This window comes from Rhinoraja longicauda, chromosome 27 (assembly GCF_053455715.1).
Source record: "Rhinoraja longicauda isolate Sanriku21f chromosome 27, sRhiLon1.1, whole genome shotgun sequence".
Taxonomy (NCBI): domain Eukaryota; kingdom Metazoa; phylum Chordata; class Chondrichthyes; order Rajiformes; family Arhynchobatidae; genus Rhinoraja; species Rhinoraja longicauda.
This window is the reverse complement of record NC_135979.1, coordinates 17,089,577-17,109,163: the sequence shown is the minus strand read 5'-3', so window position 1 is coordinate 17,109,163 and position 19,587 is coordinate 17,089,577. Positions and strand designations below refer to the sequence as shown.

At 42.2% G+C, this 19,587-nt stretch overlaps 1 protein-coding gene across 6 annotated transcripts in view; it reads left to right on the top strand.

The window, feature by feature from the left end:
- Nucleotides 1-19,587, top strand: part of macf1a (microtubule actin crosslinking factor 1a) — a 419,348-nt gene that overhangs the window by 1,438 nt on the left and 398,323 nt on the right. The window lies entirely within an intron of this gene.

Sequence of the window (19,587 nt, the reverse complement as noted above, 5' to 3'; positions counted from 1 at the left end):
AGTGAGGTGTGTTCAACCCTGGGCAGTCCCTCTCTGTCTGCTGCCTCCATGGCATGTGTCTGTGTGCGAGCCTGACACACACAAAAAACCACACACAATTTTGTTTCACCGAGTGATAAAGAGGTGAATGATATTATGGCAATGTCAGCACACCATGATTTAAAATTGCCCAGAATATGAGAGTGGCTGGTGGCCCCGTTGCTATGGTTCCCTCGCAGGAGTAGTTTTGCATAGTATGTCTGAAGTGTTAGAAATGAAAACCCCGCCATCAGTCCGAACACTGCCATCCTCTCTCTCCACTGTGTAACCCTACCAGCTTGTCAATTACCAGAACTTGAACGCTAGCATTGTGAATTTATACATACAAAGAAACCTGCAGTTTCAGGCATTGCCTGAATACTGTTCATCTGAGCATTGAGGTACAGATATGCTGATGATTGTAATAACTGGTGGGGGAGAAAAAAAACATGGCTTTTCACTGTGCGGAACAGCACCAGTCCCTCTGGTGAGATATTATTTTACACACAGACACACCATACCTGGCAGTAATTGCGAATATAAATCACCAGGCAATATTTCTAATAAACTAGACGACAGTCAACAATCCCCATTTACCGGTTATATTGTAAAGATACAATAACATCGATAAATAAAAATGAGATTTCCTCCTGTAATGTGAATACAATACAAAAAAAACCACCATTCTATTTTCTTACACTTGGGCGGGTCAGGTGAAAACTGCAAATAGTACTGAAATATTAATCAGCCACCATCAATTTTTAAAATGCAATGCTTAACATGAGCAGTCCTAAAATAGGTACAACATTCAATAATATATTTTTTTTTAAATCCTGACTTTTAAAATATAGTTGGTAAAAACTGACCTTTAAACTACCAGACATAATTGTGATTCTTACTTTCTACAGATCTTGTCATGCAAAATTTATTTCTGTAAAATTAAGCTCATGATATCAATCCAGTAAAACTAAGCAATATTATTTTCTGTTCAGTAATGTTAATCACTGTTCAACATCTATTCATTATAAAGAATTATGGTGTGAAAATCAAGACAATAAGCAACAGAAACAAGTAGTTCAAACACAAAACACAAACAACAATCAGTAACTGACAGATATAAAATATTAATTAATAAATGTCCAATATAAAAGTGCAACTGATATTCATTTAAATAAAAAATTACATAGATTCCCTTTCATATAAAATGACAACATCCTGCTAATTTAAAACAATAGACAACCCTATATTATAAAATAATCCAATAATATAAAAATAACTAATATTAATATAAGTCATCTTGTCAGAAAAAATGATCAATCAACAGTTCCTTATCCCTGTTACATAACATGTTAATCATCATTTATGTAAGATAAAAATGAGCATATTTTCTGCAAAATAAAATAATAAATAACGATTATCTAACAACAATAGTCAATAATCCAGCAAGAGATCGATGAAAAATAATATAATATGAATTGTGTATGATAATATTGTGGTATAAAATAACCATCAGAAATCATGTCATATGAATTCTTAGCTAATATTCCTGTAATATATCAGTCACTATATCATATTATGCAAATAGTTTGTTGGACATTATTCTTGAAGTATAAAACCCAAATAAATAATGTTGTAATGGTAAACACTAGCCTATTCCATTTTGTAATCAGAAATGTAATCTAGCATTCCATTATCATAAGCACTGAGGTAAAGTGCAATAATGTGGGCAACATTGATGGTGATGATACTGGATAAACAATCAGTTTGATGACTTGCGGTTCAATACCAGGCAAAAAGCAACTAAAGCTACTACATTGTCATAAAAATCCAAACAATTTTGTTAATTTTGACAAAAATCTGCCAAATTTTGAATTAGTCACCAGTAGTACTGATGACTAATATACTCAATCCAAAAAATAGAAAATTAAATGTATTTAAATTGGAAAATAGACAGAATATAGTTGTTTATCTTTTCTCGGTGTGTCTTTCTCGTCGTGTCTTTCTATCCATATCTTTCTTAGCCTCTCTACTTCTGCTGCTTGGTTTTGGGGAATCAGAATTACTGATTACGTTTTGGTTACATTCATGTCTCTGGAAAGATGCACTGGATTGTGGGGATAGGAAAGAGTAGAGCGAGGAAGATTGAAGGCCTTTGGCCCATGTTAACTGCAGTAGTAAAGTAAAGAGGGATGGGGGGGGGGTGGACAGAATTGTGATGGGTGACCATAGATGAGAAATGAAGAAGGGTCTCGACCCGAAAAGTCGCTATTCCTTCTCTCCAGAGATGCTGCCTGTTCCATCTGTGTTACTCCAGTTTTTTGTGTCCATCTTCAGTTTAAACCAGCATCTGCAGTTCCTTCCTACGCATAGATGGGAAATGTTGTCGTTGGTAGAAAGGGAAAGGAGTTGACCAGGTAACTCAGATGGAAATGGATAATGTCAGTGATGGGAATGTGTGTATTAGACAAGAGAACTAATACTAGGAACACGCATAGTTAGCAGAGAGGATGGGATGGGTCTGAGGAAGAGTGAAAGTGTGAAGGACTTTACCTTATTCTTCGTTTCCACAAAGTGATTTTAAAGAAGTGTGGAGCTGTGATTTAGAGATAATGATACAAATTATCCATCCTTAACTCTGTCTATAGTAACTATTCCCCACGCTTCCTGTTCTGACAGCATTTATCTGCACAGATTTTTCAGTCCTCTCCAGTTCTCTATTTTGTTGCTAGATCCAATTCAAGGAGAATGGAGCAAGAGAGAACATGTCATTGCCTTAATGATAAGTCAACATTTGATTTGCAGTAACGTGATGACATTCACACGCAACTTGTAGTTACAATGGGTATAATGCTTGGATTAGCCAGAATGTTTGTAAGGAAATGGGGCCCACTTTCATATTCATATTCAGTAAGTGCTTAGAAAAATGTATTCTGGAGGATTTGAAAGAAAGACAGAAAGCAGCTACCTGGCACAGTAAAAGTTAGCAAGAATAGTCTATTGTGCACATGGTGGACAGTAAGATCAGTGTGGGGAATACTAAAGACACACACAAAAACCTGGAGTAACTCAGCGGGTCACGCAGCATCTCTAGAGAAAAGGAATAGGTGATGTTTCGGACCAAGACTTTTTCAATACACAAAGGCAGATTCAGGTTAAGAAAAAGGAGGTGTTGGGGCTCTTGAAGAGCTTTAAGTTGAAACAAACTCATCTCCAAACTTGGATCTAGGAATCATCACTCCACTTTGCGTGTGGATAGATCAGTGTGGATAGATGACAACACGTCCTCCACAATAATTCTTAACACCGGTGCCCCACAAGGATGCTTTCTTGTATTACTTACTGTATTCTCTATACATTCATGGCTGTACAGCCAAATTCAGCTCTAGCTCCACTACAAGTTTGCAGATGACACCACTGTGGTGGGCCGAATCGTGAACAATGGTGAGATGGAGTACAGGAAGGAGATATCGAACTTATTGACATGGTGCCAGGACAATAACCTCTCCCTCAAAGTCAACAAGATGAAGGAGCTAATTATCAACTCCAACAAGCCCGCTGGAGTGCATGACCAATGGTGCTGAAGTAGAAATAGTTGAAAGCTTCAAATTCCTTGGTGTTAATATCACCAATGATCTTTCGTGGACCAACCCTACTGATGTGACAGCCAAGAAGGCACATCAACGCCTCAACTTCCTCAGGAGACCGAGGAAGACCGTAAAATGATTGCAGAGTGTTGTGAATGTAGCCCAGTCCGTCACACAGACCAAACTTCCCACTCTGGACTCTTTCTACACTTCATGCTGCCTTGGGAAAGCAACCGACATCATCAAAGACTTGTCCCACCACAGTCATTCCTTCTTCTCCCTGCTCCCATCTGGCAGAGGGTACATCTTGAGGCAACGGTTCCAGTAGATCACTTCAATGTTGAGGAGGTCAATACCTATGATGGACCAGACATTGTCCACCACATTTTGTAGCCTCTTTGTTCTTGGGTGTTCGATTTACCAAATCAGGCTGCAATGCTCTCTATGCACACCTGGGCACCTACTTAAGATGGAGATGGAACCTAGAACAGTACAGCTCAAGAACTGGCCGTTCCACCCACAATGTCTGTGCCGAACAAAAGATGCCAAGGCCAACTCTTATCTGCTTGCACATAATCCATATCCTTCTATTCCTTGCATATCCTTATACCGATCCAAAAGTTTCTTAAATGTCACTTTCATGTCAACCTCAACCACCAGTGCGTTCCTGGCATTCACCACCCTCTGTGTAAAACACCTGTCTCACACATCTCCCTTACCCCTCTCACCTTAATGTGGAGTGATTTCTCCTTGAGGATGCTTGTGAATCTTGATTATTCTCCACACCTAGAACCAGGAATGCAAGGTCACTAAGCATGCGCAAGCCTTAGATAAATAGACTTTTCAAATACAACGAATCAGGTAGGAGAGTAGAAATTAGGCCAAACAATCAACTGATTGTTGGGGCAGCTGGAGAAGTCATCCAGCCTGCTCCTATTCGTATTTCTTATGATCTTCAGGTATACACATGAAAAGGTAAATGATCCAATGTTCACTGTGGATCCAAATGTTTCCACCCTGCTTTCATTCACTTACTTCTGACAGAGATCACAGCAACAATCAGCAGTGTTTTTTTTGGATAAATACAAGATAATGGAAATGACATATAGTGCAAGATAAAATCCAGTAAAGTCCAATTAAAGATAGTCCGAGGGTCTCCAATAAGGTAGATGATAAGGAATAAGAAACTGTCCCTGAATCTAGAGGTAGGCATTTTCACACTTCTGTACTTTGCCTGATGGGAAAGGGAATATGATGGAGTGACCGGGGTAAGACTCGCCATTGATTATGCTGCTGGCCTTGCCGAGGCAGCGTGAAGTGTACGTGGAGTCAATGGACAGGAGGTTGGTTTGTGTGATGATCTGGGCTGTGTCCACAATTCTCTGCAATTTCTTGTGGTTTTGGATGGAGCTGTTCCCAAACCTTGCCGTGATGCATCCTGATGAAGAGGTTTCTACGCCCCCTCCAGGTCCCACTACCTGGTGCTTCAGGGGCACACTGGAGAAATGTGTGCACCTACTCGGTTCTCCAGCACGTTCATGAACAACTAATCCGGGCTCACTGACTTAACAGTACCATCTATTGAAAGAGACAGTCTCTGATCTTCTCTGAGCCAACAAATCAAACGCCTGTGCCAGTGCCCATGTCCTCAGTGTGGAGTTTGCACACTCTCCCTGTGACCACATAGGTTTTCCCAGACGTTCCAGTTTTCTCCCAGTTCCCAAACATGCAGTTTGGTAGGTTAATTGGTCACTGTAAATTGTCCCTTATGTGTAGGTGAGCGGTAAAATCCTGAGCAGGGGAGGCAGGAGGGGATGAGATTGATGGGAAAAGAAGGAGAGTTAAATGAGATTAGGATTAGATCTAAAATGGGTGCTTTACGGTTGGCGTGGACTGAATTGGCTGAAAGGCTTATTTCTGCACAGTTTCGTTTTACGTCTCCAGTCATCTAAAATGTTTGTGTTGATCCCTTATTTTCCCTCCCTGCCTACCAATATAGGTGCCACTCCTTGACTTCCCCCCAAATATCATCTGCGGTGCTGGTCTTGCGGTTACCCGCCTGGGCCTAATCACAACAAAGTGATTGGGCGGGTCACCAACGACCTCTGATCTCTGAAAGGAGTGCACGGCAGCTCATCTTTGGTCGTGAAATTCTCTACCGAGGCCTCGAGTCTTTGGTACAAGTTTTATTTATGGAAGTCAAAAGACCAAAGTAGTCAGTCGCAGCCTTCCATGCTGTTCATCGAACACACCTCTTTGGTAAGCACTGGCATTTCTGTGGAAACATCTTCAGACTGTTAGAAGCATGCTGGTATTTAATCATTCACAAAATGCTGGAGTAACTCAGCAGGTCAGGCAGCATCTCAGGAGAGAAGGAATGGGCGACGTTTCGGGTCGAGACCCTTCTTCAGACTGATCATGGTTGGGCCTGCTGCAAAGCATATTTTACGAATTCTTTGAGACTCAAAACACTCCAAAGACAGAAGAGCTGGAATATGACAATTGTATGTCTCACCTTGTTACACGATTAGTTTATGATTAGAGACACAACAAGGAAATAGACCCTTCTGTCCACCGAGTCCAAATCAATCATTGATCACTTGTTCACACTAGTTCAATGCGATCCCACGTTCTCACTCACTCCCGACATATCAGGTGCAATTTTACAGAGGACAATTAACTTCCAAATCCACACATCTATGAGCTACAGGAAGAAATCAGAGCACCCGGAAGAAACCAACATGGTTTAAGGGAGGACGTGCAAACTCCACATGGACAGCACCTGAGGTTAGGATCAAGGCATCGTGAGACAGCAGTTCTACCAGCTGTGCCACCGTGCTGCTCAAATTCCAGTGCTAGACATCGTTTCTGGCTACCTCCCTTTTAGCTATCTGCAGCCTTTTAGCAGTAGCCTGAGAAACCTAAGATGCTTGGTTGCTAAATAATTTACTTCTAGTTCATGTACCTTCTAATAATACGATACAGTTTATGAAATGTTTATTAGCTTGATCTCTGCCGTACCTTGGTACTGCATGCCCTTCCCAACCCCCACATCACCACACCACCTGCCCCGTTTCCAGCAGAGTTTTTAACACAACCTGAGGTTGATCACTCAGGAATTTGTACTTTATGCCGTTCTTTATTGCTGCCTCTCATCGTATTTTTGAAACGTTTTTTTCTCCTTTTTCTCACGCTTTCGGCTGGTTCTGACTCCAACTGTGAGAAAATTGGGGACAATTGGGGACAATTTTCTACATGAATTTATTCTTTGAGGATTTCTCAGAAAGAAGTGCTTTGTTTACAATGAATGCTTTCAAGTGCACTGGCCATTGTCATGCAGTCAGATATTTTCAATGCCGCAAGTCTTTCAAACTGTGTTGATAGGAATGACCAATTGTCATCAACCAAGTGGTACACCCTTAGTACTGCACAGGATTGTCATCCTAAATTATGTGCTTGGGTCTTTGAAGAGAATAAATTCCACAATCGTCTGACTCCCTGAGAGAAAATCATCCTGTACAGCGAATGAAAATGCAAATTATGCAGTTACTTAAATATATTTACAAAGTTAAATTGTAAAACATTTTAACATTTAAAACATTTATTTTCACAAATACAGACATGTCAACCAATGACTTTCCTGTCATCAGCAGGATGACCCGCAAATCCTCAGCAATGACTCTGTACCCCATGTTACATGGGGCGGCACAGTGGTGCAGTGGTGGAATTGCTGCCTCACAGTGCCAGAGACCCAGGTTCAATCCTGACTACGGGTGCCGCCTGTATGAAATGCCAGAGACACAGGTTCAATCCTGACTACGGGTGCCGCCTGTATGAAGTTTGTACGTTCGCCCCTCGAACACGTGAGTTTTCCCCATGTGTTCCGGTTTCCACCCACTCTCCGAAGACATACAAGTTTGTTAGTTAATTGGCATGTTTCTGCGCTGTATCTCTAAAACTAAACTAAACCAAAAAGCCCTTGTTTGTCTGAAACCTCCTACCAGCTTCCTTCAGCCGATGAATCTGTATTTCCCCATGTTGAACGCATACATCATGTGAAGCAAAGGGAGTGTGACAGATTTTAATGTCAACCACCAATATGGGCTTAGTGCAACATCCCTTGCAGAAATAATTGATTCCTGAGGGATATCCATGGATCCTATGGATCTGTGGCAAGTGGTCAGCCAAACAACATGAGAGAATTTACCCTCATCCAGCTCTCATTCACTGACACATCAGTCCATGACAGTGGGGTTCGAGTGCTATAGAGACAACATCTTGTCCTCGTTGAGAAGATTGTCCACCTCTTTGTCGTGTGGCATAATCAGCATGTAAAATTGGAAATATTCAGGTGGTATAGTGGCACAGCTGGTGGAGCTGCTGCCTCACTGCGCCAGAGGCCCAAGTTCGATCCTGACACCGGAAGCTATCTGCGTGGAGTTTGCATGTTCTCATTTTGACCGCTGGGATTCCTCTAGTGTTCCGGTTTGTAGGTTCGTTGGCCTCTGTAAATTACCCCAGTGGGTAGAGATCAGGATGTGGGATAACATAGAACTAGTGTGAATGGGCGATGGATGGTCGGCTGGACAAATTAAAAAGAATCGAGCTGAAGAGTGTAGTGCTTAGTTATTGCCAGGATCGTCTGTCCCATCTGGCTTTTTAGTATCAGGTAAGAGGAAAGGCCAAGGAGGAATTATGTTGACATCGGAAAGAGACAGTCCTATGTGTCACTTCCAATGTGCTACTCCAAAGGGCTCCAGTTCAACATTTCTATCAATCTCAAGGAACGCACTCAAGGAGACCAGTGATGCCTTTAAAGCTCCAGACATGTGGTCAAATTAGGAACATAGTTGAAGCTCACTGGAGATCAAATGAAAGTAGTTTGAGGTTCCAGGAAAACTCCTGGTGTGTAGCTGGTAGCTGGGACACCAGGGGAGAACACATTGTGCGATCGACAATAAAATGTTTTTGCCCTACAACAGAACTCCTGACAAGCTGGAAGAGGATTTGTCCAAATTTACAATTCTGGTGGAGCAATATTTTGGCAGTTCACTTGCATGTGTGTAGAAAGGGAGTTTTCTTCTGAATCCAATCTCTTTCCTTCTTCAAAGTTTGGAAATGAATTTGCCCTCTGGCGAACCAGCAATGCAGGGGTTTCTATCGCCCCGATGCAGGGGCTTCGACCGCTGGCTGCGGGAGCTTCGTTCTCCCCGACTGCGGATGGTTCGACTGCCCCGACCGTGGAACAATAAAGAGGAAGGAGATTGGACTTTATTGCCTTGCATCACAGTGAGGACTGTGGGGACTCCACTGTAGTGGATGTTTATGTTAACTTTTATGTAGTTGTGTGTCTTGTTGCTTTTTCTTTAGTACGGTAATTCGAATTTCACTGTACCTTAATTGGTACAAGTGACAATAAACTGACCTTGAAACCCCATTCTCCTGCCTTTGCCCCACGGTATTGAGGGTTCAGTTTTGAGGTGGATAGAAAATTGGTTGGCGGACAGGAAGCAAAGAGTAGGAATAAACGGGTCCTTTTCGGAATGGCAGGCAGTGACTAGTGGGGTACCGCAAGGCTCAGTGCTGGGACCCCAGTTATTTACAGTGTATATTAATGATTTGGACGAGGGAATTGAATGCAACATCTCTAAGTTTGCGGATGACACGAAGCTGGGTGGCAGTGTTAGCTGCGAGGAGGATGCTAGGAGGCTGCAGAGTGACTTGGATAAATTAGGCGAGTGGGCAAATGCATGGCAGATGCAATATAATGTGGATAAATGTGAGGTTATCCACTTTGGTGGCAAGAACAGGAAAGCAGAGTATTACCTGAATGGTGACCGATTGGGAGAAGGGGAGATGCAACGTGACCTGGGTGTCATGGTGCACCAGTCATTGAAAGCAAGCATGCAGGTGCAGCAGGCAGTGAAGAAAGCGAATGGTATGTTGGCATTCATAGCAAGAGGATTTGAGTTTAGGAGCAGGGAGGTTCTGCTGCAGTTGTACAGGGCCTTGGTGAGACCGCACCTGGAGTACTGTGTGCAGTTTTGGTCTCCTAACCTGAGGAAAGACGTTCTTGCCTTAGAGGGAGTACAGAGAAGGTTCACCAGATTGATCCCTGGGATGGCGGGACTTACATATGAGGAAAGACTAGATAGACTGGGCTTGTACTCGCTGGAATTTAGAAGACTGAGGGGGGATCTTATAGAAACATATAAAATTCTTAAGGGGTTGGAGAGGCTAGATGCGGGAAGATTGTTCCCGATGTTGGGGGAGTCCAGAACCAGGGGTCACAGCTTAAGGATAAGGGGGAAGTCTTTTAGGACCGAGATGAGAAAACATTTCTTCACACAGAGAGTGGTGAGTCTGTGGAATTCTCTGCCACAGAAGGTAGTTGAGGCCAGTTCATTGGCTATATTTAAGAGGGAGTTAGATGTGGCCCTTTTTGCTAAAGGGATCAGGGGGTATGGAGAGAAGGCAGGTACAGGCTACTGAGCTGAATGATCAACCATGATCATATTGAATGGCGGTGCAGGCTCGAAGGGCCGAATGGCCTACTCCTATAACATATGACAACCTTACTAATCTGCTTCTGCTGAGGCCTCCAACCCCCTAATTCACCCAGCTGCCAGTGTCCATGCTTGTGCTTGGGAGAGATGGGTCAGCGTTGGTCTTCCTGAGAATCATTCTTCCCCAGATCTGCTATTGCGTGATCAAAGTGCTGAGCATGAATAAGAACTAGCATAAAAAGGGAAAATGATGAAAACATTCAGGAGATCGGGTAGCATTTATGAAAAGAGTTGGACTGAACGTTTTAGGTCAAAGGCCCTTCAACAGTGAGTTCATTCTGAAGCAGGGGTTTTTAAACTGAAACATGAATTCTGTTTCTTTTACCATCGATGTTGTCTGACCTGCTGAGTATTTCCAGCATTCTCTGTTTTTTATTTAAGATTCCTTTATTTCAGACTTGCTGCATCTGCAGTTTTAATTGTTTCAGGAAAGGACATGCAATTGTTTAACTATTACTTGTTTAAGTCATAGTTAAGTAGCTCCTGATCCAATTATATTTTTGTTTTTGAATAAGCTAATGATGTCTCAAGCGTCTGGCTCCACCTCACTGATTGATGCAGTGAAAGGCTCTGTAATTCACATATGCTGACCATTTGCTTCTTTGTTATTAGCATTTTTTTAATTTCATCTTGCAAAAATAAAGAGGGATACTTAATGAGGGATGTTGTACATAATTAATGGGTTGTGAGTTGAGAAGAGAAAAAAAGTGATGTGTTATGAGAATATGAAGACATTGATTGGACTGTGATGATAACGGAAGCATCAGGGGAATTCATTGTTCAGTCAATGTCTCCATGTGAGAACCAACTGTTGGTAAAATCAGCAGTGATGCAGCAACCAAAAGGTAACAGGAAAAAAGGCACAAAGTGCTGTTGTAACTCAGCGGGTCAGGCAGCATCTCTGGAGAACATAGGGCATTCCTTCTATCCAGAGATGCTGCATGTCCCGTTGAGTTATTCAAGCATTTTGTGTCCATCATAGATAGATAACGTTTAGGGTTGGGACCCTTGTTCAGAGTCAAAGCTATGTTGTTATAGTACCTGCCTCAATTACCTGCTCTGGCAGCTTGTTTCATATACCCCCAACACTTTCTGTGCGGAAAAAGTTATCCTCAGGCTCCTATTAAGACTTTCTCCTCTCACCTTAAAGGGGGAGCTAAGTTTGGAATGAGAAGCAGAAACACCACAACATTTTCTGATTGTTGGAGAGGATATGAAGAGGCACAGGCTACTTTTGATATTGCTGAACAATGAAGGAATAATGTTTGCAGATTAAATGTGGAAACGTGGAGAAATTATGCTTTTTGAACATGCTTTCAGACTCCAAAGCCCTAAGCTCTGGAATTTACTGCCTAAATCTCTCTGCATCTGTACCTCTCTCTTCTCTTTAATACACCTTATTTAGAGCTATCCTTTTGATCACGTGTGCGGCAAACTGTAGCAACATTTCCTTCTTTAACAGTGCTCCCCTGAAGTACCGTTTGTTATACTGGAGTTTCCGGATAGAAGGAAGTTGATGTTGTTATTCTTTTGGTTAAGAGGTAATTGAATAGAATATTGTCCATAATCAAGTAGGGTTTTCATAAAGCAGGTAAATGTAGAATGTCTGAAGAAGGGTCTCGACCCGAAACGTCACCCATTCCTCCTCTCCTGAGATGCTGCCTGACCTACTGAGTTACTCCAACATTTTGTGAATAAATACCTTCGATTTGTACCAGCATCTGCAGTTATTTTCTTACACTAAATGTAGAAGCTATCTCCACTGGTCGGATGATAAAGCTAATTAGAGCACAAGGGTTTAAAATTATTAGGAAAATTGCCGGGGGATAACTAAAGAGAATTTCTATTTTTTAATTAAAGCAGGGAATATTGGAAATACTCTGCAGGTCAGTCAGCACCCGTGATGAGTAAGAAGAGTTATTGCTTTAAGACTATGAGTTTTCATGAGAACGAGGAAAAGTTAAAATCAACCTCTAGGACGGCATGGTGGTGCAGTGGTAGAGTTGCTGCCTCACAGCTCCAGAGATCCAGGTTCGATCCTGACAAGGGTTGCTGTCTGTATGGAGTTTGTACGTTCTCCCTGTGACCGCATGGGTTTACTCCAGGAGTTCCGGTTTCCCCCCACACTCTAAAGAAGTACAGGTCAGAAGGTTAATTGGCTTCGGTAAGATTGTAAATTGTTCCTAGTGTGTAGGATAGTGTTAGTGTACGGGGTGATCACTTGCCGGCGCAGGCTCGGTGGTCTAAAGGGCCTGTTTCCGCACTGTATCTGTATCTCTAAAGCCTAAGTGAAAGTGAAAGAGATGATGGGATAGTGGGATCATTGTTGTGGGGAAGTGGGCTTTGTGAGTGGAGTGTTGAAGATTCAGTGGAACGAGGCTAATGGGTGTAAGAAAAGTGGGGAAAAAAATTGAGTTTGTGACAAATAGGTTTAGAAAGGTTACTGGGCAAGAGGGGAGGGTCCATATGGGTTGGGAATTCTGAAGATTGTGGAAAAGATCCTCAGTCTGAGGTGAAGATCCCGTCTAAAGAAATTGATACAGAGGTGAAAAAAAAATCTTATCATGCAATTTGTATGGTCTGAAATGCATTGACTGAGAGAGAAAGCTGATTCAAGAACAACATTCAAAAGGGAACTGAATACTTCCTCGAAAAGAAAAAAACTCTAATTGCTCTGCTGTATTAAAGAACAGGCAAATGGAAGTAATTAGTTCTTTCCACGGGCCTGTGGCCTCCCTTTCTACACTGAATCCTGATTCGAGAAGTGGGTGGTCTTGTTCAATGGGATGTGCAATCTGCTAGACCAGAGGTTCTTTTGCACAACAGTGAAAAAAAAATAGGGAGGTGCTTTTTGGAGAATCGGTCATACCCAGGGCACAGCAACCTTCTTCACATTCTTGGTGCCTTCTTGCCCATCGGGATTTTCCCCCCCGCATAAATTTAAAAAAATAAACAGCAGAATCTGGACATTTAAAATGATGTCAGAAAATGTTAGAAATATCAGCAGGTCAGCCACCTCTGTGAGAAGAGAGACACGGAGTTAATGTTTCACTTGAAGATGCTTTGTTGGAACGGGGAAGGACATAAGGACATAAGGACATTATTAAGCTGCAGGGATGATGGGTGGGGGGGGGGGTAACTCTGATCTGATAAAACTAGAGTGATCATGGGGACAAGCTGTAAACAAGTTTATCTGGTCCAAGAACGAATGGAAGCAGTTAGAGAATGAGAATTTTATTTCCTGCATAAAGCTGCGCTAAGTGTTGTGCAAAATTAATCTAAATTTGTATGATTATTATTTCCATCACGACCAGGTTTCAAAAACCTTTGCGATGTTAAAAGCCAATTCTCTAACTATATTTTTTGTCCTCGCTGAGATCCCTGACCTTCTCCAACATGAAGAATGAAGACAAGTTTGCCTTTTCTGCTTCCCCAATAGAGATTAGGATCAAGGTCACCCTCTGTTTCCAACCTTCGGGTCATTGCTGGTGCTGTTATGGATATCGGCCATGTTAGCTTGCAGCTCAGGGCCGCATTAGAGAGGTCATGCAGCTACATAAGAGGAGGAGACCATTTACTTTTCCTTCAGTCCTTGGGAACAGTCACAAGAATTTGCTCCTATTGCAGGCTAACACAAAGATCAGATATTCATAAATTGCAGTACTGCCCTTAGAGAGAACTTCTGGCTACATCCTGTGAGGAATACCAACCGTACCCTTGGAAGGCCTCTCTAGCCCACATCCACAAGGAACATGTTGCCTGTAGGTTATGTTCTTCATCACCCCATGCACCTTTAAGAACACTTGCCTATCTGCTTCCTATCATTACACCATCTCTCATTCAGTGGCAACCACCGTAGCTGGACTAGTTTGTATTATGGCATTTCCCTTTAAGAACGGGCTACAAAGATGAAATCTACTGGATGCATGCTGAGAACAATGGCCAATTGCAACACATCACAAGGGAACATTGCACTGAAACCTATAAAATCAGCTTCAACATATTATATTATAGGCCAAGCCTTTAAAACTGTTCCGTGTACATTACAATTCTGTGGAATTTATCTCTTTGTACAATTTGCACAAACAGTGTTGGGGGATCACTGTTTATGAGCAATTTCTAGCTCACTAAACTATGTTAACTGCTGATAGATGCAAAAAGCTGGAGTAACTCAGCGGGTCAGGCAGCATCTCTGGAGAATAGAAATAGGTGACATTTCGGGTCCAGACCCTTCCTTTTCTCTGACTTCAGAGTCAGGGGAGAGAGAAACTAGAGGTATGACTGACCACTTTAGCTGATTTTATATCGGATATGCTCCTCCTCCATTCAATGACGGAAATTCCATTAATTAAAAATAACTTTTTTAGTTGTGCATGAAATCCTATTTTCTTCACCTAAACTTTATTTTAATTTTAAAAGGAATATGTAAAGTGCTGGTTATAATCATTGTATTCCACTTCCTACTTTACTGCCTGTGAAAATCCCTTGATCCGACTAGCGAGATGGCCTGTTTGATGACTGTCACTGTTCCTGCTATGGGACACAGATGTCCTATAAAAAACCTCACAGATTGAAAGTCTGAGTGCACATTAGGATAGTGGAAACCCAACACTTTGTGAGGATCCTTGTATGACCTCAGCAGTGAGCAATATTGCATTGCTGTGGATCACAAGATCCAGGCCAATAACTCTCAGTGTAAGTAGTAGAGGGCATGCAATATTCTAGGAAGGAACTGCAGATGCTGGTTTAAACCAAAGATAGACACACAAAAAGCTGGAGTAACACAGAGGGACAGGCAGCATTCGAACTGAAGAAGGGTCTCGATTCGAAACATCACCCATTCCTTCTCTCCAGAGATGCTACCAGTCCCGCTGAATTACTCCAGCTTTTTGTGTCCATCTTTAGAGGGCGTGCAATGTTTAGGTTAGTGAATAGTACTAAGTGAACATCAGTTACCAGATTCATAAGAGACTGTGAAGCTGAAAAGAGGAGGGCCATGGGGGATTGAAAAAACAGCCATTAAAACCTTCAGCCCATAGAATAGAGACGGGTTGCCAGTGAAACGGCCATTTTGAAGCATCCATTGCCAGAATGGCTATGTCTGAGTTCCCGGGATGGCGGGACTGTCATACGATGAAAGAATGGAGCGACTGGGCTTGTATTCACTGGAATGTAGTGGGATGAGAGGGGATCTTATGGAAACATATAAAATTATTAAGGGATTGGACCCGCTAGACGCAGGAAACATGTTACCGGCGTTGGGGGAGTCCAGACTCAGGGGCCACAGTTTAAGAATAAGGAGTAGGCATTTAGAACTGAGATGAGGAAAAGGTTTTTCACACAGAGAGTTGTGAATTTGTGGAATTCTCTGCCTCAGAAGGCAGTGGAGGCCAATTCACTGGATGCATTCAAAAGATAGTTAGATAGAACTCTTAGGGCTAGCGGAATCAAGGGATATGGGGAGAAGGCAGGAATGGGGTACTGATTGCGGATGATCAGCCATGATCACATTGAATGGCGGTGCTGGCTCGAAGGGCCGAAAGGCCGACTCCTGCACCTATTGTCTATGTATCTAAATGTCTAAGTGTAATGTTTAAATGACAAGCGCTGAGGCTTTGTCTCAAGAAGCCTCAGTGAGGAGCCTGAGCGGTGGAAAGGTAAAATAAGGCAAGGTCTTTCTAACTTTCCTCTTTAGCCTTATTGCAGTTAACATGGCAGTTCGGGCAGATGTTTTCTCCTCCTGCTGGATGTAGGGAGTGTGTGAAACTTCCAGTGTGCCTGGTGACTAAACCAGTAGGAAGTATGTCCAGCTGCAGCGCCATTTAAAATACTTTTAAAAGACAATTGGGCAGATGTGTAGAGAGGGAGGGTTTAGAGAGCTATAGGCCAAATGCAGGCATAAGGGCCTAACCAGATAGCCAACTTGGTCGGCATGGCAAGGTTGGCCGAAGGGCCTGTTCCTGTGCTGTGTAGCTCTATGACTCTATGACTTCTGACTGACCGCATCAAGTGACTGGAGCTACAATTGGATTGACTCCAGTGCATCCCTTCTGTTGAGATCCAGCAGTGAATACAGTGCTAGGCAGGAAAATTTAAAAATAGGATCTCAAAAGTAGTAATCGCTGGTATAACAAATCCCTCGAGGAGTGCAGGGAATGTAGGAGTGCATTTAAGTTGGAAAACAGGAGAGCAAAAAGAGGAAATGAGATAGCTTTGGCAGGCAGATAAAGTATAGGAGAATCTAAAGAGGACAAAAAAGTAACTAGGGAGAGGACAAGGCCCCTTAAAGATCAATGAGGCTATCTAAATGTGGAGGCACAGGAGATGGGCAAGGTATTAAATGAATATCCATCATCTGTGGAGACAAAGAAGTGCAGATGCTGGTTTACAAAAAAAAGGCACAAAGTGTTGGAATAACACAATGGGTTCGGCAGCATCCCTAGAGAACCTGAATAGGTGGCGTTTTTGGTCAGGGCCCTTCTACAGACTTTGGAGTCTAAAGAAACATCACCTATCCATCCAGAGATGCTGCTGGACCCACAGAGTTACTCCAACACTTTGTGCCTTTATTCATCATCTGTGTTTACTGCGAAGAAAAAGATGAATGAATGGGCAGCACTGTGGCGCAGATGGTAGAGCTGCTACTTCACAGCACCAGAGACCCGGGTTCTATCCTGGCATAGGTGCCGTTTGTGCAGAGTTTGCATGTTCTCCCTGTGACTGAGTGTGTTTCCTCCAGGTGCTCCAGTTTCCTCCCACATCTCAAAGACGTGCTGGTTTGTAGGTTTTCGGCCTCTGTAAATCACTCCTAGTGTGCAGGGAGTAGATGAGAAGGTGGGATAACATAGAACTGGTGTGAACGTGTGATTGATAGTCAGTGTGGTCTCAATGGGCTGAAGGGCCAGTTTCCATGCTGTATCTCTAAACTTAAACAAATCCAGGGAAGTTAATAGTGATGTCTGCAAAAATAACCAGCTGAGTTTTTGTGTTACAACATGGACTCTACTTCTATGGCTGTGGTACTTCAAAGTGCTTTGCGATATGCTGAGGTTGTGAAAAGATGTCCTGCTGTAATTCTTTTCATGATTTGTTTAGACACATCCCCTGTACCTTCTCGGTTGGACATAATGGCATTTGGAATGGGAAGAATATGAGGTTTGACAATAACAAAATTGCTTTGAGGAGGGCAAGGAGACAAGTTTACTTGTGTTGAGATATAAAGAAGTCAAGGAGACTGCACCACCACTGGTTCACTGGTGCCGTGCCAATGTCATGCTGTGCCTACTGATTGAATTGTGGTCACAGTCTGAAGCAATGGACAATGGCAACCTTTCCCCTATTATCCAACACTCAGCTCCGAGACTTCACTTGAACCTACTAAAAACATAATGCACATTCTGAAGAACTTAAAATCATTTTATTCAAATTGACATCTTATTTATTCTATCACAGTAGAAATAATCAGCATTATCTCCAACCCCTCTTTCCTCAGATAGCTTTACCTGACATGGATTTTGGAAATCATCACTCCTTGTACAGACAGGGAGAATGTTTCTTATGCTGCGAGTGGCAGTGTAACATCAATGCCGGTGGTCCCATTAAATAGGATAGCTTTAAAAGGTGTCACGCTGTTGGGGGTGGAATTCAGCTGAGAATTTGATGACTCCACAGTCAAAGAGCTGGAGGGAAAGAGGCTTTCCGGAAATGTGTTCTGGATTGACAATATCGCAGACTTGTTCTTCAGGATATGGATAAGGTAATCTATTTCTCTCAATGTGGTGCAGACTAAGTGAGCTTATTGATCAATATGTATGTATTGATCTATGTATGTATTTCATTCACAGCTACCCAATGATTGTCTGGAAAACCATCAGCCCATTATATTATTACCCAGGCAATTATCCTGGCAATAGTACTGCCTGTTTGGAGTTTCTGGGTTCAGAGGTTCGAGTCAATTCTGAGCCCCATGTTTTTGAAATAAACTTATTGATTCAAATCATTAAAGGCACCTCAAAGCATCTTGACAGGGAGTGATGATTGGAATCTTGGCAGAATGTTTATTAGGAGAGCCCATATTTTCTGCAGCATGGAGAATGTAAGAAGTATACGAAAGGTTGAAACTTCCCAGCGCACTCTGAACATTAGGAGGAAATTGTGTAAATATATTAGTGCTCAACTTCTTTCATCTTTTCAACTTCTAGGTATTGCAAAGATTCAGAGGGAAATGTATCTGTTAATTTACGGAATTATTTTAAATGATTACTATTGCAGCTTCCATTGTTACGGGGATGATTGGGTTAACGTATGAGGAGTGTTTGATGGCTCTGGGCCTGTACCTGCTGGAGTTTAGAAAGGTGAAGGGGGTGGATCTCATTTGAAAACGACCAAATAATGAAAGCCGTGGATAGAGTGGCTGTGGAGAGGATGTTTCCATTGGCGTGATGGTGTAGGACCAGAGGACACAGCCTCAAAATAAAAGGACATACCTTTCGAATGGAGATAAGGAGGGATTTCTTCAACCAGAGAGTGGTGAACCTGTGGAATTCATTGTCAAATATGGTGCTGGGTAGTTTTAAAGTGGAGATTGATGGGTTCTTGATTAGTAAGGGTGTCAAAAGTTACTGGGAGAAGGCAGGAGAATGACGCTGAGAGGGAAAAATAGATCAGCCATGATCAGATGGTGGAGCAGACTTGATGGGCCAAATGGCCTAATTCTGCTCCTATGTCCAATGATTTTATGGTCTCCTGATTGTGTGTTTTATTTTTGTCCTTCAGTATTGAATGTAATGTCACAATTGAGATTAGGAACATCCATTACCAGATTCAAATAAATTAATAATGCACTATTTGGTTACTTCTCAGTTTAGGAAAGTAATGTGTAATGTGATTTTAATAACGTCTTACTTTTTTTATCAATGACAGTAGGATAATGTACAGTCTTGCCAAGTACTGCAGGCATTGTTGTTTCACATTCCAATAACAGTTAAGGTGTCCTTCCACCTTAACTTGTCTTTCATGGTTTATGATTTCCTGTAATTTGCAAAGGGCAATGGGTGCCACTACCTTCCAAAGCAGAAAAAGCCATGTGATTGTTTGTCACTAGCGTTTGCTTGAAATATGATACAATCACCCATCTCATTCTGTGATCTTTATGACATAGTAGTAATAATGTCCTCTTTCCACAATTCCCTTGTTACGGCTTGTGTCCAAATTTCGCAACCTCATTTCATGCCTTGGGTCTGATTATCTCTTTCCCCCTTTTCTCTCCCAACAGTAATAAAAATCTATTTATTTTCTCATTCCTCCCCAACTTCTGTCATGGATTTCATTGTTGGCGTATAACACGGTTCCATGCTGCAATAACTGTACATTACTTCACAAAATGCTGGAGTAACTCAGCAGGTCAGGCAGCATCTCAG